This window comes from Lactuca sativa, chromosome 6, assembly GCF_002870075.4.
Source record: "Lactuca sativa cultivar Salinas chromosome 6, Lsat_Salinas_v11, whole genome shotgun sequence".
NCBI lineage: Eukaryota > Viridiplantae > Streptophyta > Magnoliopsida > Asterales > Asteraceae > Lactuca > Lactuca sativa.
The window spans coordinates 35,149,065-35,156,118 of record NC_056628.2 but is presented as its reverse complement, the minus strand read 5'-3'; positions in this window follow the sequence as shown (position 1 = coordinate 35,156,118).

Sequence of the window (7,054 nt, the reverse complement as noted above, 5' to 3'; positions counted from 1 at the left end):
TAACTAAAAGATATTTTAGAGATCATTAATTTAATTTAATAATTTACTATAAGCAATACGTCAAGTAAAAATAGAGAAATTCTGCTATAGCATTTGGAAGCCGATGTTCACACTTACTTTTTATATAATATCCGTTCAGTCATAACTGATATTAATAATATTAAATTAACCTTTAGTTATTACATTTTTATTTTAAAGATATTTTATATTTATCCTCTCTAACAAACAATGTTTTACCAAATGGTCAATGGCCTAGCGGTAATGAGTGATCTTCTCATATGAGTGGTCATGGGTTCAAGTCTCGGTGGATATTAGGTGTAGGTTAGTTAGTTTGCCGTTTCAAAAAAAAAAAAAAAAAAAAAAAAAACGAATGTTTTTTTTGTCACATGTAATCATCTCCTTCATTTTGACACTTATCATTTTGTAAGAGTTTTAGATTTTTTATTTCGCCTTCTCATTTTTAGGAATTTTCATTTTCTTAAAATAAAATTCCATAAAATTGTAATAGGTTCTATAAAGAAATAAAATTATCCTATTAATTTGATAATAAATTCTTATAAATACTCCACAGGATTTAATTTCTTTTGCAAATATTCCAAAAGAGAAGTATTACTTTATAAAATATTTCATATTTATATATTGATATTAAAATTTTATTTTTAATAAACCCATTAATACACGGGTCTCACACCTAGTATTTAATCAATGTTAGATTATTAATATATCATCTATCATATTATTGCATTTAATTCTCCGAAAAAAAAGGTAAATTATTATATATTTCCACAAAAATACAATCCTTCATATGTCCACATGGTTTAGAAACAAAGACTATTAATCACATGTTTAACATGAGTACAAGAACCTCTCACACAATACGGCATGCGAATGTATATATATATATATATATATATATATATATATATATATATATATATATATATATATATATATATATATATATATATATATATATATATATATATATATATATGGGTGATGGTGGAAATCCGGATTCCTTATGGATCGTATATATTCACTCTCTGAACAGATATTTTCACCCTATGTATGGGTTATAGGAAATTCAGCCTAAGATAATCCAAAATGACACTTGTCTATCTAAGCACAAAAGCACATGTCAAATCGTCAGAAGATTTTGAGTTCGAGAACAAAACGAAGAACTAAGAAGAGTATATCATGACTCAATTAAGGAGTTGTATTTATACTAGACTGATTAGGGTTTCCGTCTTTTATATTAGCTAGGAGAATCAGGAAATTAATGATATAATCACTTGTTACCAAAATTGATAAGAGTTATGAATGTTACCAGAATCACCCACCAGAATTTGGATTTTCCATAAAGAAACTAATCCAAATTTCCGAAAAACTTTTGGGGCTCTGCCCTTAGGACTACCGTCAGGGGCTCTGCCCCTTGGATCCCTCTAGCGGCGCTGCCCCTAGGACCCCCTTGACCTCCGTCATTCTGTCATACCTGCTTGTAATTTAATCTTATATATATATATATATATATATATATATATATATATATATATATATATATATATATATATATATATACAGACATTCCAAATTCACCAAACATATAACATAGAGTACAAATGATATGCCTGTTAGCTCACATGTCAGTTCAAATTTCACAAAATGTTAGGTGCCACTAAAAACACCAACATATATATATATATATATATATATATATATATATATATATATATATATATATATACACACACACACACATATTGTAACAACATAAATTTTCAAACCAAATATTTCAATTAAAAAAAACATGTATCTCAATCCAAAAACACAACAGTATCACAATATCAAATCTCCAAATCACAATCCAAAGACTATATATCAAAACTCAAGGATCCTCTTGAAACATAACTCAAACTCTGGTGTGTGTACAATCAAGCCGATGCCTTTCCGTGATCCTGAGAAGTACCTGAAACATATAACAAATAACACAGTAAGCACAAAACTTTTTGAGTTTCCCAAAATACCACATACACAACTCATTAGCCACTCGAGGCTCTAACTCAGTAAGACCCTCCGATCAATGTGTCTCAGCGGGACCCTCCAGTCCCACAGCTCGAGTGGACCCTCCTGTCCTAACTCAATAAGCTCAGAATAATACACAACATAAATCACACAGACATAATGCAGGATATCACATTACTCAAATAAAGACATAAGACCCTCCGATCACACAACTCATATTACCACTCTAGGTATGTATAGTGAGAAGACTAACATCGTAAGCAAGCAAGTAAGAATCTCGTATTCGGAAATCTCAAACTAGCCTCCGCCTAACACATAGGATAATTATCTCTAATTAATACTCTACTCATACTCAAAATATACCAAGGGTTGTCCCCCCCCCCCCTCTCTCTCTCTCTAACTCTTGAAATGGGCAAAAGACCATTTTACCTCTCCATGGTCTTCATTACTCATATTTGACCAAACCCTAAAGTCAACAGAAGTCAAACTCGAGTCAACAGTCAATGTTTGACTCGACTCGCCAAGTGCACCGATGTGACTCGTCGAGTCCACTCCTTTTCCTAAAAAGTCTCTTGAAGGTCCAACTCAGCTCATCGAGTTGAACCCCAACTCATCGAGTTATCGCATGATCATGCTCATCGGGACAAACCCTAACTGACTCGTCGAGTCAATTCATGGACTCGGCGAGTCCCTTCGATCTCATTTCTTATTCAGGCGTTTTAAAGCAGATCAGCCACTCCAAACACTAGATCTAGCATCCCAAGGCTCGATTTTCACGTAAATCTTCGATCTTTACGCTCATGCATGGTGGTTTTGCTCCATCCAACCAATACACGTTCTCACAAGGTGTTAAACACAATAACCATCACATGGATTAATAATGTTGGGACCTTTAGACTCTAGGGACCTCATAAGGTCCAGATCTGAGGTATAAACCTCATGATAACTTAGTATGCTCGAAGTCCCAAATAAAAAGGTGGTGAAAACCCTAATTTCTCAAAATCATGAGATCTAACCAAATAAAGGGGAAAGGTTCGGGCTTTTTACCTTCCTCTTGAAGATTTGAATGAAATGGCCCTGAACCTGTGACGCCCGTAGATTAGGGCTAGTCAATTTAGAGACAATAAGCATCAAAAATGACTTTTTTTTGGAAGATTATTTAGAAGGATTAATCTTAACTAAGTTATAGTATATGTTACAAGGATTTCCGTACATATAAAGAACGCCGAAATCCGAGTTATAACGAAGAAGTTATGACCTGTCGAAGTTTCGCAACAGAACCGGCACGACACAGCGCGACGTAAATAGTGAATTTACGTTAGAGAGATATTTGAACTTAGCGATCTAAATGAAATTTGTAGAATACGTTAAACCGAGATCGTGCGTGAAAAGAACGCCCAAATCTGACTTCGTATGAGGAAGTTATGATTTTCCGAAGTTTCGACTTAGCGGTATGCAGCTCGAATACTCGAATATGAGATCGAGTGATACTTAGCCAAAAATTTTTAAATGAGAATTGAAGATCTCATCAATAATATTCCAACGATAAAAAGACAGACGAAAACGGAGTTCAGATGAAGGAGTTATGAATTTCAAACGGAGTTTTCCTGTCCCGGCCTACTAAAAATAATATATAAGTAATATATTTACAATATATTAAAAATAAAGTCAAAATTAGCCAATGGAGTCTAAACAAGAGTTGTAGATCATAATCTCACCTTCGCCTCGATATAAAGAACGTCGAAAACAGAGTTCGTATGCGAAAGTTATGAGTTTCTAAAATTCGGGGTGCGAACCCCAAAGCTGTGTCAGAGACCATGACGTGGCAAGCAGTGCCACGACATGGCAAGTCTCCTGACACCTCCAAGAGTCCCCCAGATGCAACTTGCGATGACGTATGCAGTGACGACCAAGCCCATGACGTGGAAAAAGGGTGCCACGACGTGGCAAGGGCAAAATTTGCCCTATAAATAGATTTGAAGGGCCAACCATTTAGGGTTGCTATTTTCTCTCCTCACTCTCCCGTTTTACCTTTATTTGCATGCAAGAAATATCGCAAAGCCCAAAGATCCCGAGAAGAAAAGAGTTTCCGAGCCGAAGCTCTGCCCGCGAGGAGTCTGGTTTTTGTAAAGATCTTCCAGATCTACCGAAGAATACTACTTCTACAAGCCGTAGTGCTGTCTGATCATCTTCTGATCAAGTTAGTGTATAGCCACTTTCATCTTACACATAGATATGAAGTATTTCATAAAATACGTGCTATGTGTGTATATATATTGTTGTTTATATGTGTCAGTGTGTGGTTACTTTCATCTAACACATAAATATTAAGTATTTGCTATGAAATACATGCTATGTGTATAATATAAAGTTGTTTATATGTGTGAGTGTATAGTCCCTTTCATAAACATGATTTTAATACAAGTATTGTTTGAATGTACTAAGTATATGTGTTATGTGAGTATATCGATGTTATCTTCTAATCTCATATATATGATTTATTCTCTATGAAATATGTGTTATGTTTATGTGCGTCATCTTTTATCTGGAATGTGTTTTGAATGAACATACTATACAGGTTTTAAACTATGTATAAAAATGTATATTTTATCTAATAAAATGCTGGGTAGAACATGGGTAGATAGTTGTCTTGTGATAAAAGGATGAGAGGCCTTGATGTCATTGTAATCAAGTCATATAGCGGAATGTAGATGACGACCACAGACTTTTCTAGACATTCCAGTGGAACGCTAGCAGGCTCATAAGTTGTAGGTGTTAATGAACTTGGGTGTTCATTCGTTGTATTCCATCCCCCTCATGGTTGCCTTATTTGACTTATAGTGCTGAGGAACCCCGAAGCATGTGTTGTCGCCCCGATGAAATATTCTTAGACTAGGTCCCTTGTGTTAGTTGTCTTAGGGATGTAAAGTGAGAATAATGGGAATGGGTAATTAGGTTATTATTGGTTGATGAAATTAAATTAATTATTTATTGTGGATTGAAAACCCTATATGGTCACCAGGCTCCCAAGCCTGACCCACTCAGTTTTCTTTGCATTACAGGTAATGGCACAAGAGTATAAGTTGGTGGACTTGACGAGAGGTTTTGAATTATAGACCAGTAGTTATAAATAACTGTTGTAAGGTCTATTTTGTTCTGTTTATGCTTATGTGTCTGTATCGGAACATGACATCCCGAGATTTTGTTATATAATGAAAATACATTTCTTTAATGAAATGCTTTGATAAACTCTTATCATATTTTGTTTTTGGAACAAATTCCGCAAACCGTTTTCTTTAAACGATCACTCTGATTTTAAAATAAAGCATAAAAAAATCGGTATTTTCTGGCCGAGAAATTTGGGGATGTCGCAATTGGTATCAGAGCATTAGTTTAAGCGAACTAGGAATTTGTAGGGTTTCTAGACTTAAACTTAGAATGCTAAGTAATGATCGTGAGGAGTGTGTCTAAAATATGTTAGGTAGTACACTTAAATTGACACAAGCACTAGTTTATATTAGGAAGGATGCCTAATATGCTTTTATTTGCTAAATGTTATATGTTGCCATATTTGATATTATTTGTTCGGATCTATGGTCTGTTGCCGACCGGATCTGGAAACCTTATGTGTTTAGGATTCTAAGCGTACGAATACGGTATTAGAACTAGCATGTAAACGTTTCGGGGTGAAAAGGATGATTTGAACGTATATCGAAATAGAGATCTAAATTCACCTAATTTGGTGTATAGATCGAAATGGAAAACACACAAAATGGATTGGGAAACGATAACCCGCAGCCTGAGCCACACGTGATTGGGAGTGCACCAAAGCTATCAGCTGCACCTGAGCCAATCACGATGGCAGGAGTATACGCAATGGTGCGAATGATGCTGGATCATCAGATGGAGGAAACAAGGCGTTTACTTCAACAAAGTAAGGATGAACATATTGTGCTAGTACGCCAAGAACCTACTCTTAAGACAACTATCAGGGTTGCTAAGTCAGTCGAAGAAGTGATCAATGGTTGTATCGCCAACAAGGTTGAAGTTGGCAAGAAGAGGAAATTTGTGGGGTCTCCAAAGTCTGACAAGAGCAACATGTTCTCGAAGTCTAGAAAAAGAGGAGATAAAGAAAAATGGTGCGGGAAATGCAAAAAGAAAAACTCGAGAAAAAGTGGCGAGGAGGTGACATGTTTTAAGTGTGGAAAGCATGGACATTATGCCAATGAATGTACATTCAACGAAAAGGTATGTTACGAATGTAATGAGGAAGGGCACTTCAAGCAGGACTGCCCAAAGAGGGAAGAAGCTACAAAGCCAAATATTCCACTGAAACATTTTGAGAGATGCGACGAAGAGGTGACTTGCTACAAGTGTGGAAAGACAGGGCATTATGCCAACAAGTGTGTATCCAAAAAGAGGGTGTGTTATGAATGCCGAGGAGAAGGGCATTTATCTAGGGACTGCCCAAAGAAGAATGAGGGAGCAAAACCAAATGCACTGCCACAGCCAAAGGCAGAAGCATTTTAAATGATCCTTGACGAAGCAGATGATAAAGCGAGGAATCAAGGATGAAGACTTCGTATCAAGATATAGCTAGTATCAGGAAATGTAGCCTATTGGGGGCATAATATAGGGTGAACTTGAACTTTTGTGTAATAGTTTCAAGAATTAATATAACCCTGGTTTTGTTATCTTATGTGTTGAATGACACCTATCGAAGGATATCGTAAGAGTGGTATCTTGCCTTCAAAATATGTCTGATAAAATAATGGAACGTTAAGAGGAGTACGATACGTCTGAAGTACACCTGCGATTGGCAAGATGATGGAACGATTGGTGTAATGCTTGAAGTTATCCCATCGTCTGGAATTTGCATCACCAACCGAGTTGAAGTAGAATTAATGATTGAAGATACACATGGAAGAAGTCCTAGTAGAGTCTAGGAGAATTTTTATGATTAATTGGAAATATTAGTATGTGTTAAATTGTTTTGTGATTTTAGGACTTGGGGACTGCGAGACAATACTTG